The sequence below is a fragment of the Triturus cristatus genome, chromosome 4_1 (genome assembly GCF_964204655.1).
Source record: "Triturus cristatus chromosome 4_1, aTriCri1.1, whole genome shotgun sequence".
NCBI classification, from domain to species: domain Eukaryota; kingdom Metazoa; phylum Chordata; class Amphibia; order Caudata; family Salamandridae; genus Triturus; species Triturus cristatus.
Genome location: NC_140585.1, coordinates 454,564,301 through 454,590,608, shown reverse-complemented (window position 1 = coordinate 454,590,608; position 26,308 = coordinate 454,564,301). Strand labels below are relative to the sequence as shown.

At 49.7% G+C, this 26,308-nt stretch overlaps 1 pseudogene; it reads right to left on the bottom strand.

Annotated features, from left to right (window-relative positions):
• Positions 1-1,055: 1,055 nt before the first annotated feature.
• Positions 1,056-4,228, bottom strand: LOC146855111 (disintegrin and metalloproteinase domain-containing protein 9 pseudogene; annotated as a pseudogene).
• Positions 4,229-26,308: the final 22,080 nt, after the last annotated feature.

Here is a 26,308-nt window from a genome sequence, read left to right as displayed (position 1 = left end):
TACCAAGGCTGCATAACCTTGAATCCACCTCATGTCTCTTTAAGTCACTTGACACAACCTGCCCGTTTATCTCACACTTGTAGGTTCTCCCTTTCTGATGTTTTTTCGGTCTTTGTCTTTCTCCATCGTTCCACTTTGTTTTACCCACTTGTTCTTGATTAATGTCTAATGCAGAAAAGTAAGTGCTGGTCCCTAAAAATGAATGATAGTGGCCTCCACAGGCTCAAATTAAACACTGACCCAGGAAATGTTTATATCAGCATCTCTTTTGCTGTGGATTGGCAATGACAATTTCTATTGAGTATTGCACTTGTAGATTATCTATGGAAATCTATGGGCGTATGGTCCATATGCACTACATAGGTTATCTGTTTAAGACTGAGCTCCTTTCTTGCAAAAAATGACTGATATTAGTTTGCAAGGTTTCTGAAAGTCCTGGAATTAAAGATTATGATTAGTCAATTATTAAATGAATATGGATATTGAAACTTCTACTACACCACTCATCATTACAGCCTCCTCCAACCATGCGTGACTTGTCCCTCTACTTATAAATCCTGCTTCAGTAGACACTTAAGTAGCTAATTCTGGTGGGACGTGATCTACAAGCGAAATTCTATGCATGTGTTTAAGTAGGAAGCAAATTGATTGCCTCAACAGCTAGGTTACCTCAGAGTTAGGACCCAGGAAAAAAGATTAGTGGTAACGGGTATCTACCGGTATGCAGGAAACTACATTGTAATGCTGAGATTATGGGAACCTCAGTCGGAGGCCTTCAAAATAGGATCAAGATTTTGAAAACCTGTAACATTACAATAACATCTATAACAATGAATCTCCTGTATTAAGCACAGGCATATCCATCGTTCAGAATTTTTAGATGATTCATATACTTTGAGAAACAATTATCATATAAACATATATGTTGCTGCAAGAAAAGTGGCCCACAAGTTATTGTAATAAAAAGTGCTTTTCTATTAAAGGTTCAATATAAATACAGCAATATTAACAGTAGACAAATACTGTACTATTTACCATCAATTCAGTCACCGGAGTCCAAGGGTACAGACACAAATGTAATCACTTTTACACATAGAATAAAACATAGGCACAAATCAAAACAAGTATTTGTCATAATATAGAAAGGGAAATCTATACAATCTATAGTGAAGACTCTAAGGTTGGAAATTATCTTGTCAAATCAATATTGCCATTTAAAGATCAGAATTAAAAACAAATATTCTACACATTATGGGTCATATTTATCATACAATTGTGTCGCCCTTACGCCATGCAACAGGGCGCAAGGGCAACGCAACTAATAAAGATGTATCAAGCCACGCAAGGCCACCTTGCGTGGTCCTGACAGGCTTAATAAATCTGGAGTAAAGCAGTGCAGTGCAAATCGCTGTGTTACGTTACTCTGCACCAGGGAGGTGCTCCATGAGCAGAGCATACCCAGTTTTACCATTAATGGTAGACCTAAGAATGTGTCAAAATGCTACACCTCTGCAGGTGAGACGTATTAAGGAAAAAATATCTTTATTGCTCCCTCTGTTTTTTCCTATTTTTATGTGTGCTGCTTTCTGCAAACACACAGAAAGAGGAAAATTCCTCAGGGGATCATTTTTGTGCCGAAAGGTGTTCCTTCCAGCACCAAAACAATCCTACTTAGAACGCAGGCACCCTGGTTCCTGCATTGGCACTAGGCAGCACATTGTGCATCAGCACAGTGAAAAGACAGGAATGCGCCATTAAATGTTACATAAGGTGCATTCCTGCCTTTCCCATCACACAGCGCAACAAGGTGGCTTGCTGCACTGCATGATTTGTTTTTATAAACATCCCCCTATATGTCCAAAAGGTCACACAAGATTACGAATAATAAGGAAATTGGGAATATAAATACCACATAATAAAGCAATGTCTGTTGTCATGGTGAGGCCACATCCAGAGCCTAAATCTATAAACTTGAATACGTCTGCTTTTGGGGAAACATAACTAAGAAATGAACCTTTAACTAGTGGTCCGCTGTCAATGCTTCCTCCATTTCCTTTAAATTTACATTCTGGAGGAGCCCAGTCTTTGTTACAATGGCAGTTCTTGTTGCTGTTACAGACTCCATTCCCACTGCACTTTTCCTGTATGTTACAATCATAATCCAGGACTGATATGTCGACACATGTTCTGTTCACACAAACCGTCCCAATGCCACATTTTGCACCATCTTCCACTACTCCAAAATCCTTTGTTCCATAGCTATAGTGATAGTCTACACCCCAACACGAGTTATCTTCAACAGGAGTCTGAATTGTGGCTGAATGTGAGTTATAAATACGTACATCATCCACATTCACGCACTGTACTCTTCCACACATTACATCTTTGAGCTCACATTTCTTTGGCTCAACACCTTCAAAACCACAATTTCCAAATCTATCACCATTGATGTTCACTGCTGCAAAACATTCGGTGGGAGCAACAGTTGCCCCTGTGCCAAAGAGTTGCCTGCAATGTCTTATGTAATCATAACATTTGCTATTGACACAGTAGGACTTATTATGATTACAGGGGGATCCATTTTGATAATATACATCAGTGGGGCACATGGCCGACGTCCCATTGCAGTACTCCGCAAGGTCACACTCAGAAACAGGTAATCTACAAGCAGTCCCTTTTTTAACAAACTTGCACGTGTCGCAGCACTCACCATATCCACACTGAGCATCAGCTTTGAGCTGGCAAGTAGCATCACAGCACTGATCACTGGTGCACTCCCTTGCACTACCACAGTCACACTGTTCATCTCCTTCCACTGCCTTGTTCCCACAATACGGCACAACTACAAATGACTCAGCGAAAGATACATTCTGCAAACAAAACCCACTGCCATTGGAGATAAAATGCTCAAAATACTTCATACTGCAGTCACTAAAGGATGTTGTTGTCACTTTCCCTAAGAACATTATACACGAGTCCAGGGAACAATGGCATTGTGTAATGTAGTCTGAATCATGCTGCATACCCAAGGTATGGCCAAGTTCATGAGCAACTGTTGTAGCAATTGCGGGCAAACCGCGCCTTGGCAAAGTGGTAAAGGCTGCAAACATGACTGCGTTTTGGCCCCAACATATCCCTTCTGCAAATGTTGCCCCAACAACTGACTTAATGTCACCATTTCTTAATAAAACAGTCATGTCAACTTTTAGATCGTGAATAGTATTTTCTTCTTTCCAGGACGCAAGGTTTTGAAGAAATGTCTGTATGTCTACAGGAGATGGTATCAGACTTTGCAATTTCCATATTTCCAGTCCAAGAAGCACTAAGTGTACATTTAAAGGGGCAAACATTGCATCAGCCATATTGACCAGCTGGAATACAGTTTCAATCAAAGCCGTGCTGTTTTCTGAATATTGGAGGTACAGGTCGTAGTCAATAATGACATGAAGTTCCACAAAGTACGCTTGGAAAGCCTTTATGGGGCGCTTTGTATGATGCAGTGTGTAATGATATTTCTCTTGATATGTCCTTATTGGTTGTGTAGTATAGCAGCTTTTGGGGTCATTGTCCACGTCCTCCACTTTATAAATGAGATGCTGAAAGTTAGAGGAAAACTCTGCGGGTTCAATAGCATAGGTGACAGTCTCTGTCTGCAGAAAACCTCTGACCCCCGCGCATAAGCTGAGGGCCACGATCGAGCGAGGGATCCCCTCCACCACCCCTTGGTAATAGCAATCCTGCCTGAATGCTTCCCGTTCTATCACCTGGTACCCTGCGTTCGTGTGGGTGTAAAGGGAGAGACCCGGGGACAGCAGACCCCTGTTCTGCAGTAGACGCAAGGTGTATGTCATTCCCCCAACTGTCACTGAATACCCTGCACCTCCTTCTACTTTGGTTTCCAGCTTCATCGGCACGGTGACTTCAAAGTACGACGGCGTCTCAAATGAGAGCGTCCACTGCAAAAGCACGGCGCACAGAAGGCCCAACCCCCTCAGGAGCAGTAGTGTCGGAGCGGCCGGGCCGCACATTGGGCTTCGCTGCCTCCCGTGCTGCTGTAAGCACAGAAGCTGCTTTTGGAGACTGTTCTCAGCCAACGCTTTCGAGGCCGTTAAGCTGCTCTTCCGGGTCCCCGGCGCCCCTACGGCTTACTTTGAGGTACAAGAGGATCCACAGCTGATAGTCTCCGGTGGCTTAGATCAATAACTTCCCTCGGCCTGGCCTGCAATGAACGCCGTCATGAGGCGGGCATGCGGCGGTTGGCCTCACGCTATTGCGTCACCTGGGTTCAGTTTACCACGCAGGGGCGCCGCCGCCGCGCAACTAGACCAGAAATCATCGGGCGTGGAGGGCTAACAGATCAACCAAAGGGGAAGGAGCTAACACTTCAAATAAAAAAGGGCGGATCTATTCTTAATGCCAATAGAAAAAAATAGTGTGATAAAAACTGCTCATTTTAAACATATCGGTCAAACCGAAAATGATTACAATAAACATGTTTTAATGGACATGACAATGTTTATTGACTACTGACAGATCTAATAAAAGAGAATGAGCGATTTGATAACTGAAAAGCATATTGAAGATGTCGAAACTGAAAAACATCTTGAAGAAGTCGAAAGACCACTTTGATATGAAAATTGTTTTAACTATATAAGCACGTTGTCTCATCCACCTTCCAGCCTCTTCTAAACCCTCACCAACCGCCCTGCTCAGAGCCCCCTTCTCATCACATTTTACATCTCTGCAATTTAGGTATCCTTGGAAACCTGGGATATTGCGCAAAATTTAGATTTTTCACAGCCTGCTGGGCAGAAAATCTGGATTTTATTAAGGACACAGAGGCTAATATTATGCAAATCTCCTTTATTGCCACAGCTCAGCAGCAACAATTGAAGAACATAGAACTTCAATAAACATTCTAAAGAAGTATAAAGTCCCTACGTGACCAGCCATCTTCCTTCTTTGTTAAAACTGCGAGGAAAGATCAACATGCAGAAACAGGAATACGACTGAAGATAGCTCTCCAAAGAGTGGTCAGAAGGAAAAGAAGTTTTTCATTCTGAAAGAAAAATAACATTTCATAATATCTTATCCACATTGGGAGGGATAAATTAATAATAGTGGTGGGATAATATTAGCTTCCGTGTCCTTAATAAAATCCAGATTTTCTGCCCAGCAGGCTGTGAAAAATCTAAATTTTATGGCACGACACGGAGGCCATATTATGTAAGTTCAAAGAGCATTAAGAACATTATCAATCGCATTGGGGATTGGTCTAAAATAGCAAGCCTTAAACATACTATCACTTGACCAGTCTGCTGCCCTAAAGATATCTTGAAGTCCCCCTCCCAGAAAAAATGCCTTGGAAGCCGAAGCACCTCTAAGGGAGAGGGCTCCAAAAACAGATACATCCACTCCGCTTTCATGCATAACATCTTTCACCCATCTTGCCACGGTTGGAGAAGAAACTCCTTTATGAGGGGATCTATAGGAAATTAGTAGTTGGTGTTCATTCATTCTCAGATATTCAGTTCTTTTCTCGTACTCTTTCAGACACCTAACTACGCAGAGTCTTTCATTCTGAGGAAAAAAGGGATAAAAGTTAGAGGAAGACATTGTCCTGGTTCTCTTCTTGAGGTAAAAGCAAACGCCTTCAGGTTGGAAGGCCCTGCTAGAAATATCTAACGCTTTAACATCTGAGGTTCTTCTAAAAGATACTAGACATAGTAAAACGGTAATTTTGTATGAGATGCGTTTAAGGGAGAGAGAAGAATTGTCTCCCCAAGAAGATAGAGTTCTAAGTATAAGAGTAACATACCACATGGCGGTGTATTTAGCAGAAGGAGGGTTGAGAATTCTCATGCTTCTCATTATTTTCTTAGTTAATAAGCTCTGTCCAACGGAGATTCCGTTAATTATCGGCAGAAATCTGATTATTAGCAGAAATCACGGATCTGTAAACATTAACGGTTCAATGCTATGTTAAGAAGTTTGTAAAGCGCTCAACTCACCCTAGGGCATCTCGGCGCTACCTGACAGACTAACATCCAGAGCAGGGGGAAAACCAGAGTGAATGGTGAATAGTTCAAAACAAAAAAGCTTTCAACTTTTTCCTAAAAAGTTCGTACTTAGGATTTGAACGCAGAGTCTGGGAAAACTGATTCCAATATTTTGGAGCCCAATATGAGAAGGCTCTGCCTCCAGTCCGATTAAGACGGAAACGTGGAACCTGGAGAAGGCCCTGTAAACTAGATCTGAGACTCCTTGATGGACAATATTTAAAAAGTTTGTTTTGTAAGTAGAGAGGACCTCTGTTGTTCAAGGCGTTGTAGGTGAGACAGCAGATTTTGAAGAAAGATATCTTCTTCACAGTTAGCCAATGCAATTCTCTGAGCAGTGGCAGAGAGGGGGAACCTGCTGGTTAATTTAGAATCATTCTGGCTGCTGTTTTCTGTACCACCTGCAACTTTGCTAGTTGGGTCTCACCTACTTCTGCCAATAGTGCATTACCGTAATCCAGCCTACTTGCTACCAAAGCTTGCACTAAAGTCCGGCGATAACAGGTAGGCATATATGGAAGGATTTTTCTCAGAAGACGGAGACTGTAATAGCATGAGGAGGATGTGGTCGCAATATGGTCTTTCATTGACAACAGCCGATCAATCTTTATGCCCAAATTTTTAACTAAAAGTTTGGGGATGGGGGCGGAGCCCAATTGGGCAGGCCACCAATCATCGGACCAGACATCAGTAGCTTTCCCCAATAGCATAATTTCTGACTTGTCTGGGTTCAGCTGTAAATAGTTGGCCATCATCCAGTCATGGATCTTCTTCATGCCATTAGCAAAACTGACTTTCTCACTCACTAAGTTTTCGCCAACAGTGAACATAAGCTGCGTATCATCTGCGTAAGAGATGATCTCGAAGCCGAACTGTTCAGCTGTCCTCGCCAGAGGAGTCATGTAAATATTGAAGGGGGTAGGACTCCGGCAGGAGCCCTGAGGGACACCCCTCTTCAGTGGCATTTTGGGCGAGGAATAGCGACCCAAAAACTGTTTTAGCCATTCCAGGGCAATCCCTCTTATACCACCCGCGGCTAATCTCTCCATCGGCTTTACATGCGAGATGGTGTCTAAAGCTGCGGAGAGATCAAGAAGAATCAGTATCACTGAGCCCCCCGCATCTACTGTTCGTCTGAGTGAATCTGTTACTGCCAATACGGCTGTTTCCGTGCTATATCCTTTGCGGAAACCCGATTGTGAGGGGGCCAGAATATCATTTTGTTCCACATAAGAGCAAAGTTGCCTATTTATGATGCTCTCCAGCAATTTTCCGAGAAGTGGTAGCAGGGAAATAGGCCGGTAGTTGGCAAGGATAGACGGATTTGCTGAAGGTTTTTTCAGTATGGGGCGAACATATGCTTCTTTCCAAACAGTGGGAATAGTACCCGTTGTTATAGAGCAGTTGAAAATATCTCTAATTGCCGGGGCCCAGCTTGTGGCTATGAGGGCCATAGTCTTTGGAGGACACAGATCGTTTGGGGACCCCGGTTTTGCTTTGGAGAGGCCTATTATAACTTCTTCAATGGTGATCAAATCAAAGTGCTCCAGATGGCCCTTTGCTGTCTGGGCTCCGTCACTCATTGTTGGCATTAAAGCCGGGATTGTAAAAGATTCCGGAGGGAAACTATTATACATTTTTGCTATCTTGTCCTGAAAGAAGGATGCCAAGGAAGTACAGAGATCCTGAGATTCTATCAGTGGCTGAGAGCATGCTCTAGGGGATCCAAAATCTTTTACTATGGACAACAGAGCTTTCAAGGAGTTATTAGCTTGTTCAATCTGCGTAATGATGAAGGAGCGTCTCGCTGCTTTTAGGTGTAGATGATAGGTAGCCAAAGACTGTCTATACAAGAGTCTGAGTTGATGTTCCTTATTTGCCCGCCAAGTTCTCTCCAGGTGCCTACATTTGGCTTTTTCCATCCTGAGCTCTTCTGTATACCAAGGCGTCGAGATTCGTCGTGTGATCGAGCTCCATTTACTAGGTATAATTACATCAAAGGCAGATTGAAGGGCAGAGTTAAAAGCTTCCAATTTTTTGGAGGCCTCCATTAGGTTAATTCCCACAGCAGGAGAGTAGGCTTTATTAAAGGTTTTTAGGGTAAGATTCCGCCAGACCCTATATTGTTTCCCTGTTTTTTCTTTTTGGTAATTCCCCTTTTTTTCCCCCCGTCTGATTAAAGGTAAAAGAGATCATAGAATGGTCCGTCCATGTCAGGGGATCAGGGGGGTCACAACTCAGCTGGTCATAGTTAGTGAATAAAAGGTCTAAAAGATGGCCAGCTCGATGCGTTGCGCATACCACTCGTTGAGTGAGGCCTATTGACTTCAACGAGGCAAAAAGATTCTCAACCTCTAGTTTAGAGGTATTTTCCCCATGAAAGTTAAAGTCCCCTAGTAGAAGAAATGCATCTGCTGCTAGGGCGTGTAATGCTATATATTCCACCAGGAGCTCGGAAAAATTGGCTTTGGGTCCTGGGGGTCTGTACAGCAAGGCGCCGTGCCAGCAGTCAGTGGGAGATACAGTAACCTTAAAAATACCTAGTTCCAGCCGTTCATTTTTTTCTGTGAACACCCAGTTTACCCTAAGGTGATTCTGAACGGCAATGCCAATACCCCCACCTGTTTTTCCTTCCCTATTCAAGTATATAAATTGATAGTTGTCCGGGATCGCCAGATTTATCATGGAAAGATTAGAAGGGTTTAGCCAAGTTTCTGTAAAGAAACATAGTGCGGGCGTGTGAGAGACCATCATGTCCCAAATTTCGAAAGGGTGTTTGGCGAGGGACCTAACATTACATAGGATATTTTTTGACCCTACGATGGAATGATCTGAGGCCTTTATTCCTGGGGAGTTGTCCAGTGTATACGTGATGGTGGAAAATTGACAGTGCTGACAGCCTACAGGTCCTTCTAATATCCCAGGAAAAATGTGGTTACATAAAGTGAACCTATGTCTCTTAAAGGTTCAGTGTCTCTTATGGCTCACAATGAATCAGCTGTGTAATTGATAGTGTTTTTGTAGTCAGTTTCCTGGGAAGGGACAGCATCTCCGGCCCCTGGGCCCGGATGGGCGCAGACGGGCTTGCCTTCGGCGCGCCATAGGCGCGCCCGCTGCGCACGTCGGCTGCGAACACGCGCTGTCATCCTCTTTTATCCCTACGAAGGAGAACGACTAGCGCGCTGCCCGTAACCCCACCCAGTATGCCCGCCCGCTCCTGCCTGTTCAACGAGTGAAAGAGAAGTGAAAAAGGCTTCGAACGTCCAATACGCTTCGATTCAGGTGAGCCCTGGGTGCAAATCTGGTCGGGGGGGGCGAAGAAATAGCGGCGCAAGTTAAAAAATGAGCATATAAAAGAAATACCAGTGATTTTGAAAAGGTTCCCGGCTTCCGCCTCAGGAGTCAGCCTTCAGTGCTGCGCGCACGCGCTGTCATCCTCTTTTATCCCTACGAAGGAGAACGACTAGCTCGCTGCCCGTAACCCCACCCAGTAGGTCCGCCCGCTCCTGCCTGTTCAACGTGTGAAAGAGAAGTGAAACAGGCTCCGAATGTCTATGTCCTTTCTGAGGTCCCTGGATGTCTTAGCTAAAAAGGCCACAACTTTGGGGTCTAGTTCTGGCGTTGCAGCTATTTTATTGGGGAGGGAGGGCCTTGGGCATTCGGAACGTAGTCTGGACCTGCCCTCTTGAGGGATTTCCTTCCTCAGCCAGAAGGTGAGGTAGTCCGCCACGGGTTGGGAAGGGGTCCATTCCGGGGATAAAGGGTGCTTTATTAGTAAGGGGTCGAACATCAAGTCACCGAATGGGTCCAAAAGTCCCATGTTAGGTTGTGAGGCCTTGGAAGCCTCTTCAGAGCTTCCCGTCCCCCTTGGTGCCTCTTCCACGTAAGTGTTAAAACCAGAAGAACATGAGAGGTCAATTTCCGTGTCGGAGTTGTCCTCGCTATCAATATTAATGGGAAGCTCAGGGCCTAGTCCATGCCCACATGGGGTGCCCGAGGCACCAGTCTTATCACCGCCTTGAGAGCGTGAAGGAGGAGCGGAGGTTTTTTGCATTTTGGAGTCTTTTCATTGTTTGCCTCCAAGCGTCCTCTTTTTAGGAACCTTAACTGCTCCTTCTTTCTGAGTACTAGTGGAAGGGCGGGGGGTCATAAGAGAGAAGGATTCCAGTTTTTCATTAATTTTATCATCAATTGAGCCGAGTACCTTCTCAACAGCCTTATTGATTAGTTCCTCTACTCTGTCATCGATATTCATTTGGGGGGCAGACATTATAGATGGATAATGGAAATTAAATAATTTAGTATTGGGTCAGGTTCCTTTTTTTTTTTTAATTGGGTGAAGAAACGATTTTTGGGGGAATTCCTACCGAAGCTGTGAGCTGAGGAAACGATTTTTGGGGAATTCCTACCGAAGCTGTGAGCATCGCGACAGCTGATCGTCAGTTTTCTTAACTGCTAGAATTAGTGAGGGGATATCCGAGTTTTCTCCCAAAGTAGTAAAATTGATGCTGCATAGGAGACAATAGAGGTCTCCCAAACTCGTAAAAAGGCCGCCACGCACGCAGTAGCGAGCGTGGCCGCCGCCTAAGGTGTTTTCCTCTAAGCCCAGCCCGCCTCGGACGCGAGTAAAAGCGTCGCGGAGGCTGGGGAGGAAAAGGCACTAGTTTGCGGCGCTTCCGATAAGAGGGGAGTCTTCGCCAATCAAGTGAGCCAGGAAGAATCCATTTGTGTGCCCAAGTGTCGGAAAAGAGAGAGGCGGTAAGGGTGCAGCGAGCGCGAGTAAGTGCGTGATGTCTATTTAAATAAATACAGCGCACGCGAGCCTGCCCACTAGTAGAAAGTATATACGCGGGCAAAAGGAATAAATCTGGTCCAGAATGGGACCGGAGGGGAAAAGGAAGAATTCAGTAAGGTTGGGGGAAAAAGCCCCAGAAGAGAAAAGAGAAGGGCATTAGCCCTGGGGTGGGAGAGAAGAAGAAAATGGGTGGGTAAATAAGCCCAATCAAAAGGTATACAGGGTATCAAGTACTGAGCATAGACACACAGGCATAGACAACGGTCCAATCAATTAAGTACTACAAACACATTAAAGGTAAGGTCTATAAGCGACAAGCTGAGAGCAGTACTTATCTTTCTGAGCAGCAGCAACAAAGAAGGAAGATGGCTGGTCACGAAGGGAATTTATACTTCTTTAGAATGTTCATTGAAGTTCTATGTTCTTCAATTGTTGCTGCTGAGCTGAGGCAATAAAGGAGATTTGCATAATATGGCCTCCGTGTCGTGTCATAAAATCCATTTTTAGGTCTCACCTGAGCCAGGGCATGCGAGACATTTAGTAGCTGCTTTGAAAAGTCCTACTTTGCCGGCCACCAGCTTGCTGTTACGCGCACAAGCGCGCAGGCGACGTACACAGCTGCCATTTGGCTTCTTTGATCGCGCGCGTGAATGCTGTCTGCTACCCCCTCCCTTCTTCCACTTCCTTATCGTTAGCTTTATGTTGTTGTTGTAAGCCGCGCAATTGTTTTTAGCAGCGCGCGTGAATGCCCTCACCTACTCCCTCCTTTCTCCTACTTCCTCCTTGTCAGCTTCATGTTTTTGCATGGCGCGCGATCACTTGTATTAGTTTCACTTTTATTATTTGCATCTCTTGTATTAGTTTCACTTTTATTATTTGCAAACTATGTTTAAAAGTTATCCTCTTCCACAAGTAATATTTTTCGTTTAATGAATATTATTTATAATAAGTTACAATTAATGCCAGAAGTTTTATCATGAACCTTATGTGCCAATGCAGGGTTTTCCGAACCATTGTAGCTGTGATTGAGTAAACACGTCAACATACTTTGTGTAAAGAGGGCTTTGTGACACTCTCAGCCTCCTCCTAAAAATCCTGGTCAATGCGCTCCCCCCTCTGCGTGTGCTCCATATTCGCCCTCCTCTTCCTGGCGCAGGTTTTAATAACTACACAATTAAGTTTTGTGCTCATACCAAATACATGGCGCAATGTTTATGACTAATGTCCTTTTTTTTTGTTGCTAAAATAGATGACAGTGCATGTTTTTTGTAATTATCCTCCCTTCCTACCCCGTCTTTACTTGCACCCGCCTTCCACACAGAGGACGCTTTTCCCCGCACACTGCCCACATTGAGTTTGCGTCCTTCCACACAGAGGCCATTCCCACCTGCTGCCCCCTTCATAGCCCTTCAAAGGCTTGCATTTTCTTCCACACAGACGACGCTTCCACCCGTACACTGTCCATGTTTAGTTTGCGTCCTTCCACACAGAGGCCATTCCCACCCGCTGCCCCCATCACTGCACTTAAAAGGCTTGCATTTTGCAAAGTTATGAAATAAATATGTAATTAAAGTAGAATGTACATTACTTTTTCCAAAATCAATGTGTGTGCATGTTTTAGCAATTAATCTACCTTTATTTCCCGTACTTATTTGCACCCACCTCCCATACAGAGGACGCTTTCACCCACACACTGCAGGCGCCACTGTGGCACAAGGCCGACACAGCCATCCTCTTTGAGTAACCCCTCCTTTCTCCAAAAAAAAAAACAGTGCATGCATCCTGATTCTCTAGCTCCTTCCTCTCTGCTAGAAACAGACAACCGGCGCCACTGGGGCTTGATGAATGGTTGGGAAATTTCACGTCTTTAAAGTAAACAATCGCAAGGCGACAAGACAGCAAAAGCCACACACAGACATCCGCCTTGTGAAGCCATTATTTGTGAATTTTTTAACACAAGTAAAAAATTTTTGGGGGGGAGATTATTAGGTAATATCCCTCTGTGCGACTTGTAATTACATCACTTTCAATGTAAATTTAATAAAGGGCAGAAGTTCCATTTGGAACCTTATGTGTAAATGCAGGGTTTTGCAAACCATTCAAAGACTTGCATTTTCCAAAGTTGGAAAATAAATATGTAATTGAAGTTGCATTATAGGGGTTAGACAAGAGCGTGTGCGTGTATATGTGCGGGTGCACGCCTCCATGCATGTGTGTTTCAGTGTGCGTATGTAGGAGTGTCTGCATAGGTGTGCTTGTATATATGTGTGTGTAAATGTATATCCTTTTTGTAGTGCTGTATATGTATGTGCATGCTTTCTTATGTGTACATTTATGTGCGTGTGTTGGTTTGTATGTGCTGGTCGCTGCATGCATGTGTACATAAGTGTGTATGCATGCTTGTGTCAAGCATAATCCTTTCCTGCAACGTTTCTCTTTAAATACAATATACTTTTAAACAAGCATTGGCATAACCAATAGGTCTCGCCTTTGGGACCTTATAAGTGTTTAGTTATCCAGCACAATATCCTTGGTGCAACAACATCAAGTGCTGCATGGCTAAACACTTATAAGGTCCCAAAGGCGAGACCTATTGGCTATGCCAATGCTTGTTTATTTCTAGGGGTGCATCATAATCATATATTTCTTCGTTGTATTAACATAAAACATTAGAACGGGAACTGTATTATTGTGAATCGTGATGTACTTCAGGATACTTCAATGTAAAGTGGAGAAGGTAGTGCAGCAGATAAACGCAACTAGCTGGAACATTAATAAAGACGCTTTTATTGTGCAATTTACACTCATATTAACCTTGATATGTGCTTAGCAGTCATGTCGTTTTATATGTAAAAGAGAATATTAACTGTATGTGTCTCAATTTCTAACTAATTCCATGAAAGCCCATGTTCTATCTTTCTTATGTTAGCTGACTTTGCAGGCCTGAAATGCATTTTCCCTGGAAGCTCTCACATTTGCATTAATAATTCAATTCCATGTGCACGCTATTAGGTCTCGCTGAGTCAGCGCGCATGCGCTGCTCGGAGAGACTTTAGTAAGGGCTTTAAAAAATGCTATCGCCAGCTATTGCTTGCAGTGCATGTGCGTGGGCGCGCGCTTCAGCAGAGGTGCCATATGGCATGATTACTGCTGCCCGCGCACCACTCGCGCACATGCACTACAAGCTGTGGCCGGCGGTAGCATTTTTTTTTATTTTTTATTAATTTATTTTTTGAAATGGGATGACAAGAGACAAGAAGACAAAGTGCGTATACATCCACTCGCCTACAACCCGTAGGGCCGGCTCCTTTGTATCAAGCAAACTGTGCATGTCTAGCGTTTCCCACTGCCCGGAGGCAGGGTATCGCTGTCGTATGTATGCTAACTTCTGACATCTTTTTACTAGAATGCCCCCCACCTTATCAATTCACATAATCTGTGCCCTATGGAGAGCCCAAAGTCGTCTCACTTATCACTCATCAAACTCGTTCCCCCCCCCTCCCTCCACCCCTCCCGTAACCGTTAACTGAACCTGTCAGCTGCGCTCAGCGGCTCCCCCTCTTACTCAATGCCCGTGCCGGCATACTCCTCTCGTAGATCTGTTTCACTAGTTCCCTGAACTGGTGCGCTTAAAGGCCAGTGACGGCGTGCAATCCAGCTCGACCTCCCGCAACGCCATGTGCACATACACCTCCGCATTCCACTAGCCAAAACTCCTCCATCTGCCGCGCACCGACTTTAGCCCGCCTCCTGCTCCGGCCGGGGCACCTCCTCCTCCCCCGCGCCTAGACCCGCACCAGCTCCCCTGTTCTTAAGATAATCCGCATACAGTCCCCAAAAGTTCTTTGGCCTGCTCCTCGGAGGCAGCAGCTCACTAAATGTCTCCGATTGCGTACAGCAGTACAGCACGTCCCTCTTCCAGTGTGCTAACGTGGGAAGCGGGCCCCGCATCCAACACAAAGCTACTCTGCGCTTGGCGATTAACATGCCCATATCTACCAGTCGACGCGCGGCCTTCGGGAGCTCTCGCGTGTGTCCTAGCAAGGCGATCGCGGGGTCCATCATTAGTTCCAAATCTGCTATCTCACCAATCTGACGGAATACCTCTTCCCAAAATTTGGCAACTCCGGGGCAGTACCATGCCACGTGTATAAAATCAGCCCCGGGGTGCGCACATCTCTCGCACGCCGATCCCTTTCGCAAGCCATATCTGTGCAGCCTATCCGGCGTATAATAGACTCTGTTAATTAATTTGAAATGTATCAATCTATGCTTGCCATGCAACGATATGCGACGCGTACCCGCACAGCAATATGCCCACATGGCGTCGTCTATCGCTTTGTCTAAATCCCTTTGCCAGGCCAAGCGGGCCTTGGTGTATTTCTGTGATCTCTGGGACATGGCAATGGAATATAATTTGGACGTCATCTGACGTGGGCTCTTGTGCTTGATTAAATACGACAGCTCCGGGACATCTGGAGGCTTGGCCATGTCGACTCCCAGAAGCTGTCGCAATGCTCCCCTGACCCTGTGAAATTGAAACCTCTGCAGCTGTGTAGCAGTCTCCATTGTTGACGCCGCGTCGTCCCACGTTTTGGCGACACCATCCTGAAACAGGTCGCCCATCCGGTTTATGCCCATTCCCCTAAGGGACTGCACCACTGCGCCTTCCTTACATGGCGCCAGCCAGACCGCCCATTCCAGCAACATGTCCGGAGAATACAAGAGCGCCCCTGCTGTCTGCTGTAATATCCAGCCCCATGCATGCCTCGTAGTGTTCAATGAGTCTAGGACGCCAGTCCTGCGACATGCAGGCTCGCTCAGAATCGCTGGCAGTGTGAGAGGCGCTGCGAACAGCCTCTCAAGTTTTAAATATGGGATCGTATCGTCGCCATGAACCCAGTTATGTGCTTGTACCGCCTGCGCTATTCTATAGCACAATTCCATGTCAGGCGCCCCTAGGCCTCCCAAATGATAGGGTAGCGTCAGGATCTTCCAGCCCACGCGGGCCTGCTTCCCGGCCCACGCCAGCCGCAGTAGCGATCTGGTCAGCCGGGCAAAAAATGTGCTAGGCAGCACCATTGGGATATTGGTAAACAGGAATAGGAAGCGGGGGAGAACCACCATTTTAGCTATGGAGATTCGGCCCTTAAGTGACAGGGGAAGTCCGATCCATGTCTCCACGTCGTCCTCCAGTTTAGCTATAGCCCTCCCATAGTTCTCTGTAAATACGACATCGGAATCCCTATGAAGTTGTATTCCAAGGTATCTAACCGCCTCATCCGACCATTGCAGCGGGAACTCCATTTCGAACAGCGCGGTGGACGGCGTCAGCGGAAATGCAATGAATTTGCTCCAATTAACCTTGAGCCCCGACAGCGCTCCAAACTGCACTACCTCCCGCAGCACTGGTGCCAGGTTACTCTCAGGCTCCCTAATATATAGCAATGTGTCGTCTGCATAAGTGGAGACCACAATGCGATATGATGGGAAGCTCACGCCTCTGAGGTGATGGTATTCATGAAGGGCCCGTGCCAACGGTTCTGCTACCAGCGCGTACAAGAGGGCAACCCCGACGCGTCCCCCTAGAGATTGGTATAGCGTCCGTGACCCAGTCACCTAGTCTAATCCTCGCCGTTGGGCCTCTGTATAGCATACCGATCATTTGTAGGAAAACAGGGCCCAGTCCAAATTTTGTCAGGACCAGCCTCATGTAGGGCCATTCTACCGAGTCGAAGGCCTTCTCCATGTCCAAGAAAACTGCCAGCGCCCTCGAGTCTCGCCTTACATGCTGCAGGACTCCAAACACCGTCCTGAGGTTATACATGAGGTTCCTGCCCGGCACAAATCCCGCCTGCTCCGGAGCTATCAAGTCCGGTGTGAGCAGCGCCAGGCGCGTGGCCAGCACCCTCGCCAAGAGTTTATTATCGACATTCAGCAATGACAATGGCCGATACGAGCTACACTCCTCCGGGTCCTTACCAGGTTTGGGGATAGCCACTAGGATCGCCTCCCGCATTGAATGGGGCATACTACCAGACACGCATATATCGTCGAACAGCGTGGATATGTGCGGGAGCAGCAGGTCTACAAAGGACCTATAGAAGGCCACCGTGAGGCCGTCTGCTCCAGGGGCGCTATTTGCTTTCATTCACGCCAACGCCTCTAGGATTTCATCCCTCTCTATGGGGATGGCCAAAAATTCCCTGTGTTCATTAGGGAGGAAGGGCAGCTGGATGTGGTCTAGATAGTCTTGTATGCTGTCCTCCATGTTATTCTGTTGTGAGGCGTACAAGTTGGCATAGTAGGATTGAAAGCGTGCAGCTATGTCAGCCTCTTCGGTCAGAATCTCCCCTGTGTCCGACTTAACCCTTGTTATCGCTGCTCTGCACCTTCCGGATTTCAGCACATTGGCCAGGACGGAGCTAGGTCTTTCACCTTCTCCATACTGTCTGGCAGTGGCATACTTTCCTAGATGTTGCACTTCCGCGTCTGCTTCCCTGTGGTATTCTGCCAGCAGCTCCTTAAGCTCATCTGTAATATCGTCCGTCACACCCGACTGCTGCTTCAATTCTGTTTCCCTGATCCTGCGCTCCAATGTAGCCAGCCTCTTCCGAATAGATCGCAGTACCCCTGAGTGCTTCGCGATCGCCACCCCTCTAATATAAACTTTAAATGCTTCCCACACTGTTTGGAAGCTGTCTACTGAGCCCAGATTAGTGTCAAAGAACGTTGTTATGGCCTCCGCCATTTCTTCCTTAAACAGGTGGTCCAGCAGCGAGTAAGGGGGGAACCGCCATACGAATGGGGGAATAGTTTTTCTGGGGGCGGCCAGTGTAATCACCACTGGGGAGTGATCCGAAAGAGTGCGCGGGAGCACATGGCACGCTGCGGCACCAGCGATGACGATGCCAGCAAATAGTCTATGCGGGTGTGCAGGTCGTGATAGACGGAGTAGTGTGTGAAGCCCCCCTCCGTAGGGTGGAGAACTCTCCAAACGTCAGTAAGGGCCATACACACCATCTTTCTTTGTATAATCTTAGCTGCTGCCGACTGCGACCTAACCTGACCCCCCCGATCCGTGCAGACCCGGATTCATGACCGTGTTGAGGTCCCCTCCCAACAGCATGCTTGGAATTCCCAGGTCCTTAACTCTGGTTGCTAAGTCTACATAGAACTCAGGGTTGTCATAGTTAGGTCCGTACACATTCACCAATAACAAATCCAGCCCTCTACACTGGAACCGGGAGAGAACGAATCTGCCGCCGCCATCAGCATAAAGCAACTGCGTCGCACTGCCCAACCTTGGATTAAACCATGTCAGCACACCCCTGGCGTGCGTTGTGAAGCCTACCGCGTGTGAGTTACCCACCAGGCCTCTCGCGCTCAGCATTGGACTACGACTGGGAAGGTGCGTTTCCTGCAAGAAGGCTACGTCAATATTGTGTCTATTAAGATAGTGTAATACCTTGCGCAGCTTGCGGTGGTCATTCAGACCCCTAACATTCCAGGTCACCACCCGGATGGAAGCGTGCAGCTCACTGGTTTTTCCATTGTGCGCCATGCTATGTCCCTGCGGGAGCATCGTGCTCTATCTCTATCTGCCGCACCTGCCTGCCTCGGAGAGGACACCATATCAAAGCACACCGACAGTTCAATCCCTCTAACACCAAAAGAAGAAACAAAAACCCAAGCCCCACCCTCCTCCCACAGCAGACCCCCCCCAACTCGGCCTCGCCGTGTTCCATCTAGGAACTACTCCCCACCCCCCTCCCCTAACCCCAAATAACTAATCCCCAAAAAAAATTACCAAAGTGAAATGCACTCGCGGGCAGAGGTCGCTCAGTCAGTAATATGTGACAACTTCTCTCTGTATATAGGAGCTCAACCTGCCAGCTCGGCAACCCCATCGTGGCCCCACCGCCCAGTCCCACTTTCACTCGTCCCAATCCGCCATGTGTCACAGTTATCTCGCATTTGTAAGCCCCCTGGACGAGATGCCATGACTACCATCCATGATGTACAGTAACCTCTATATGCCGGTGCCCATCGCTTGCCCCCCCTCCCCCATCCACCCGGGACACTAGAACTATATTAGCAGCAGCGCCCGCCGTAATATTCCATTACTCAACCACTTGTCTCAACCACCCTGGGAGTCTCGTGCCCTACCATGGTCCTTTGTCCCCTCTGCAGAGTTCCTCTTAATGTCTGGGCGCATAGTGATTAAAAACAATGCTTGCCAGTGCACCTTCTCAATCTTGCAGCTCCAGCGAGCTCTCAGTCTCCCCACTCTGGGTATTCTTCTGCGGACTGCCCCGCCGTTCTCTGTGCCAGTCCTTCAGTGCCTTATTCAGAGCCCCGGGATCCACAAAGATATGCGATGTCCCCTGCCTGTTGACACGGAGCCTGGCCGGGTACAGCATGGCATAGTCAAGTCCCAGTTCGCGTAGCTGTTTTTTCGCTGGGGCAAACTGCCGTCTCGCCTCCTGCACCTTTGCAGTGAAGTCAGGGTAGAGAGATATAGTCGACCCTTCGTATACCAATGTTTTTTTCTCTCGTGCCGCGCGAAGGGCCGCGTCCCTATCTCGGTAGTTCAATAGTTTCGCAATTATCGGACGTGGTGGAGCGCCCGGTGGGGGCCTGGGACCCAGCGACCTGTGCGCTCTCTCCACGACGAACATCCCGGAGAACACCTCCAGGCCCAGCAGCTCCACTAACAGCGTCTCAATGAAGCACTCCATGCGACCCGTCGAAGTCGTCTCAGGCAGGCACGTGATGCGTAGGTTACAGCGCCGGGTACGCGCCTCAAGGTCTTCTGTCTTGTCTTGCAACACCTGCATGAGCCGACCGAGCTGCTTCTGGCCAGAGTCTAGTGTGGTCTGGGACACCTCGACCTCCACAATGCGGCGCTCCGACTGGTCCAGTCTCTCCGCGTGCTTGTCGAGGCGCTCCCCCATCCGATCCATTCTGTAGGACAGTGCGTCGATTTTTGCCCCTAGGGAATTGAGTCCAGACTGCAGACCTTTCTCCATCAAGAGCAGCAACCCCCGTAGGTCCTGCTCCTCCGGGGGTGGCGCCGAGGCCCCACCGGCCGCGTCCGCCCCCATGCTCTGGGTTTTAGAGCGTTTTGGGTCGAAGGACAGCTTGGGCTGGGATTTGTCAGACTTGCCCATCGTGGCTGCCGCGTCGCTACTGCCTCTGCCGTTCCGTCACGTTCCTGCTACGACCAGAGGTGCCCCTCGGCGCACGCAGTCTCAGGGCGCCGAGCGCACCTCGCCAATCACCGCGACCTCAGGCCGCGCTATAAGACTTCCAGTGCAGGTGCTGCGCCGTTCGTGGTGCCCCTCCTGGCTCGTGGCGCTTCTTTAGATAGGCCTGCTCGCCTTCAGCCTGGATCCGTAGGTCCCAGCCTGCCCTGACCGTGCAGCTCCTGTATTACTGTGCAGCACCCGGTGTCAGGGCAGTACTCAAGCACACCGCGTCTGCTATTACTTCACCGCCGGATGGTCGCTTCTGCCCTCGCTCCTCAAGGCCTCGGTGCGCCAGCCAGTGTCCTGTGGCAGCCGAAGCTGCCGCCTCTCGCCGTGTGGGCAACGAGCCTTCAGGCCTGAAGGGTGTTTAGCGCTCTGCCTTCCGCCGCCCAGGATGCAGCGCCACACCCGTGCCTCTCCTCATGCTGCTCTGTTTCAGGGCGCCCCATCCACGCTCCTCATTCCTTTCCAGCCGCGGCCGCAGCTCCCAGCTGCCGCGCCCCCTCCACGAGCTCTTCCTGGCCCAGCATCAGCGCATTCTCTGGCAGGGGGGGGGAAGGGGCCCCACTCCTCGGTCAGGCCGGCGCCCCCCCTAGACTCACCACGTCGCCTTCGCTGGGCTGCGAGAAATCAAGGCGGTTCCGGAGGGGTGACCCGGTGCACCGTCCCCTTTCACTTTGGCAGCCGCACGCCTAGTGACGCACGCCCACCTGGTCTGGGCGCAACAACCGGGGTTCCGCGGCCTAGCTCGCCGCGTTTCTTCCGTCTCTGCAACTTCGCCGGCCAGACTGCTTCAGAGAGCGGGGTCGCAGCATTCGGTAGCGCTCCCGCTACCACTCAGAAATCCACCGCAGGATAATGTCGGATATTGGTGCCGCTGGCAGGAGCTCAAGGCTCAAGCGGCCATACTCTATGCGAGCCAAGCTCCACCCCCAGCATTTTTAGCTTGCTAATCGCGGCACCGATGCTTTACTTTTAACATTAAAAGTAAAGCGCGGGTGCCGCGATTATAGCAAAAGTAAAGAAATAGGGGAGGAGCCTAGCGCTTGACCAAGATGGCCACGTGAGCCTTGAGCTCCCGCTACCCTCGCGCCCTCCGGCAATTATCCTGTCCTAAATCCTGATTTTAATGCACGGAATCCTGCAGATGAGTCACAGCTGGGGCGATTGACGGTGTCCGGGCCAAGATCTCCCACCGGGGACCGAAGTTGTGCACGGCGGAAGATTGCGGCCTACCTCCGAAGGATGCCAGGGGCTTGCGTTGGCAGGATGCCCGGCCACTAATTGAACAATAGCGGCCTTGGGAGGTGTGAACTGACGGTCGGATGCCGCGACACTTTCACTTTCGCTTTCTCGCCCTTTGTTTGTTCCGGGTTGGGAGTGCGTCATACAGATCTTCTGTTGTCTGGAAGACCTCCACCCGGTCCTGACTGGCTGTTGAAGACCTAGTCGTCCCTGTCTCCTCTACCTGAGTGGGGGACCTCCTCTTGCGACTGACCGTCCTGCTGTCCGAGATGTCGACCAAATCGGAGGCAGACAGGTCGAAGTCTAAGACTACCAGGCGGGGAGGCTATATCCAATCCAACAATATGGATCGTTATGCTCAGCAGAAGGGGTCGCCTGGTGGATCGGGACAGTCGCTGGAAGCACAGAAGGCCGATTCATCCCCAGCCTCGGAGTTATCATTGCAGGATATCAAGGGGGCGATAGATGGGATGCAATCTTCGATTGGGCGACAGTTCGAGACCCTGGCGCACAAGGTGGACATGATTTTGGTCGACGTCAACTTGATTCGCGCGGACCTGGGAAAAACCAATGAGCGGGTCAAGTCCCTGGACCTCAAGACTACTGGCCTCGCGGACGATGTCTCGGAGCTCCAGGCTGAGGTCCGCAAGCTACGAACCGCGAATGACCTCTCCGCTCGCCGGCTCGAGGACTTTGAAGGTCGGGCCCGGCGCAATAATGTGCGCATTATTGGGGTCCCGGAGACTTCGGAGGAGCTCTCCGTGGACCTCCTCGTCGAGGATCTGGTGGTGAATCATCTTGCGCCAAAGGGCCTCGGCAGGTTTTTCGCGGTGGAGCGGGCTCACCGAGTGCCTGGCGGACGGCCTAAGGTGGGAGCCCCCCCGCGGCCGATTGTCGCCCGGATCTTCCACTTTCGAGATCGGGACGCTATCCTGCAAGCATCGAGGGTGACAGGCCCGGTGCCTTTTCAAAATGCCTCTGTGAGCTTTTACCCTGATTTCACCCAGCTGGTGCAGAAACAGAGGCAAAGTTTCCTGGGGGTGAAGCGGCGGCTTAGGGACATGGACCTGAAGTATGCCATGCTTTTCCCCGCTAAGCTGCGTGTGGTATATGAGGATCGGACTTTCTTCTTCGAATCGTCGGACATGGCAGGGGCCTGGTTGGATGCACTCCCTCGGCGACAGCCCGACCGGGACAGCGTGGATGGGGTGGAGGGCGACCGGGATGGACAGAAGTGATACCTTCGGTGCTGGCCTGCTTCGATTCAGCCCTGGACAGTGACTCGCATCTTATTGCAGTAATGGGAGGGCGGCGGGGGGAAGATAGGGGCACTTTCCTCCCTTGGGGTGCTTTTTGTAGATTTGTTTTTGGTAGGGCGACAGGCACACTGCAAGTTGGGGGGGCTTTGTAAGCTGACGCAGGGGTGCAGGGTGGGGGGGGTTTCAGGAGGTTGGGGTTGTTGTTTGGGGTTGTTTGTTTTTCTTGCAAGGCGTAGCAATGACTGTCAGAATTGTCCGATTGTGGTTCTCTGGGGGGGGGGGGGAGGTCTCTTTGTGTTCAGGGATGGGGGATAGGGGATTAAATGTACTCAGCTGGAATGTTAATGGCTTAGGGGACCGTATAAAGCGGGGGATAGTCCTGCAATTTTTGAAACGGACCTTGCCAGATGTGGTCCTCTTGCAGGAGACCCACCTTATAGGGAATATGTGTTATGCACTTAACAGAAAGGGCTACAAATTCATTGCTCACTCGGGGTTTTCCCCGGGCTCCAGGGGTGCGGGCATACTTGTCAGAGCTTCCCTACCGTTTGAGGTTGACTCCACCATTGCTGATGATAGGGGGCGCTTTGTGGCCGTGTCGGGGAGGTGGGAGGGCAGAACGTTGGTTTTGGTTTCTGTTTATGTCCCTCCTGCCTTGCAGGCCTCCACGTTTGCCGATCTGGGCAAGGCCTTGTTGGAACTCCCCGAAGGGATGCTAGTGGTGGGAGGGGACTTCAATGCGGTTGGTTCTGGAATGCTAGATAGGTACCCGCCCAGAGACACCGGGGGGGCTCAGAAGTGGCTTCCTGACTTTATTGATACTTTTGGCCTGGTAGATTGTTGGAGGCTGCGGCACCCCACTCAGCGACAATACACCTTCCACTCCGGGGCCCACGGGAGTCTCTCCCGGATTGATTATCTGCTCACTCTGGCGGCACACGCCTCTTTGGTAACTGAGGTTAGGCACATGGCACGGGGCATATCAGATCATTCACCGGTGTGGGCACGTCTGGACATAGGCCGGGTGGCGGGGGGCAGGGTGGCTCCCGTTAACCCCAGGTACTTTCGGGACCCCAAGCTGCGCAGCGCGTTGCTGAAGACAGTTGACCACTATTTTCGAGAAAACCAGGGCTCAGTTGACTCCGCGGTGTCCTTGTGGGAAGCTTCTAAGGCTGTACTGAGAGGAGAAGCCTTGTCCCTGGTAGTGGCCGCCAAGCGGCGGAGAGACGCCGAGGTGATACAAGTAGAGGACGAGATAGCGGCTTTAGAGTTGGCCTTGGAGGGGGATGTTGAGACGTCCACGCTGCACAATTTGAGCCTGAAGCAATTGGAGTATAGGGATCTGGTGACAAATGCCGCCAAGACCCTCCACAGGGAGCAGCAGGGGCGGTTGTAGGATGTTGGTAATAAGGCCGGGAAATTGCTGGCATGGCTGGACAAAAAGGAGCGTATTAATCGTGTGGTGCCGGAGTTGTTGACGGATGGGGGAGAGGTTGTCACTGATCCCGACAGTATAGTCCGGTGTTTCTCAGACTATTTTCGTACGGTATACGCCTCGGTCTCGGATAGACCGACTGAGGACTCGTGTGATCTTCTGCGTGACATCGCTCTGCCCTGCCTTTCCGCCATTGATAGGGAGGACCTCGATGGTGATATCACTGTAGACGAAGTGGCCGGTGCTATCCGTGCGTTGCGCTCCGGCAAGGCTTCGGGCCCAAATGGTCTGCCGATAGAGCTGTACAAGCTTTGTCCGGATAAGTTTGCTCCTCACTTGACCGCCATGTTCGTGGAGGCGCGGAGGAACGGGTTTCTTCCGCTCGATCAACGGCAGGCGACGATCGTGGTAATACATAAAGACAGAAAGCCCCGGGATAGGTGTGGTTCCTATCGGCCGATCTCGCTCCTCAACGCCGAGCCGAAAATCCTTGCCAAGATTCTCGCGAACCGCCTGGTCCGGGTACTTGGCGACTTGATCCACCCGGATCAGTCGGGCTTTATCCCGCACCGTAACACTGCACTAAACCTTAGACGCCTCCATGGAGTGATTGCCAGGACGGGTACGATACGAGAGCCGGCTATTGTGGCGTCCCTCGACGCCACGATGGCCTTTGACACGGTAGAGTGGGCATACTTGTGGGCGGTGCTGGCCAAATTCGGCTTCGGGCCTGGATTCGTGGGGTGGGTGAGGCTGCTCTATGAGGGGCCTCTTGCAAGCGTCGTGGTGAACGGGCGGGCGTCGGCACCTTTCGAGCTCGGGAGAGGCACCCGGCAGGGTTGCCCCCTGTCGCCGTTGCTGTTTGCCCTTGCTCTTGAGCCGTTGGCGGCGTGGATACGGTGGCACCCGGATATACGTGGGCTTCGCTGGTCGCCTGACCACAAAGACCGTATTTCACTCTACGCTGACGACATTCTGTTATATCTTGCCTCGCCTAAGAAATCTCTGATAGTGGTTTGTGACGTCTTGACATCTTTCGGTAGAAACTCGGGCCTAGTCATTAATTGGGGGAAGTCACACTTGTATGTCCTGTGTGGGGATCTCCCGCCTGTTCCGCGTAACTGTTCGATCCAGATAGCCCAGCAGGGCTTTTTGTATTTTGGGATCTATATTTCCACCGACCCCATCTTGCGCTACGAGAAGAACTTGCTCCCTCCCTTGGCGCGCCTGCGGCGGGATGTGGCGGGCTGGCGGCGATTGGCGCTCTCCCTCCTTGGCCGCGCTGCACTGTTTAAAATGATGTCCCTTCCCCGTTTCCTCTATGCCCTGCAGAATACTCTTGACCTGGTCCCGGCCAGCTATTTCCGTGAGATCGAAAGCCACCAGCGCGCGCTCTTATGGGATGGGCGTCCGCGTATCGCAGTCGCTAAGTTGACGCTTCCGTGGTACGACGGTGGTATCGCGCTTCCAGACATTCGACGTTATTACTGGGCCACCCAGTTGAGCGCGATTAACCATGGTGTCTATGGTCCGGCGCTTAGCCCTGGCTTTGCCATGGACCGCTGGTTGCTCCGTGGGGGTAATTACCACAGAGCGTTGTATTCGAAATCGTCGGACCTCACCCTCACGGGGCCCACCAGAGTGGCCGTCCATGTGTGGAAGGTGGCGACGGACTCGCTGGGCTGGAGGGGTAAGCTTACCCTTGCCACCCCTCTGTTTGACTCCGAGATTCTGGGGAAGCTTTGGCGCACAAAAGGGTTCGAGAAATGGGATTTGATTGGCATATCCAGGGTTGGAGACCTTTTGGTTAAGGGTAAGATAAGGTCGTTCGAGGAGCTGCAGAAGGAATACGAGCTGGGGAGTACGGAGTTCTTCCGTTATGCACAAGTGCGCCACGCCTTGCGGTCAGTCCTTGTGGAGGGGGAGAAGGTGCCCGAGTCCTCTCCGTTGGAGGATCGGATCCTGGATGGTCACATGCCAGAGAGCACGATTTCGCTCATTTATAAGAAGCTTATCAATGTTCGGGCGGATCTTCTCCTAGGGTTGCGCGCCCAATGGATAAGGGACGGCCTTGAACTAGATGATGAGGATTGGCAGTACGCAGTTTCTTCTCCCAAAGAGGTCGCTATCCCTGCGCGCCTGCGGCTGGTGCAGCTTAAAATACTCCATAGGGTCTACGTGACGGGGCCCAGGTTGGTCCACATGGGTTTCTCGGAGGAGGGCCTATGTAAGAGAGGCTGTGGTATGGTGGGTACCTTCCTCCA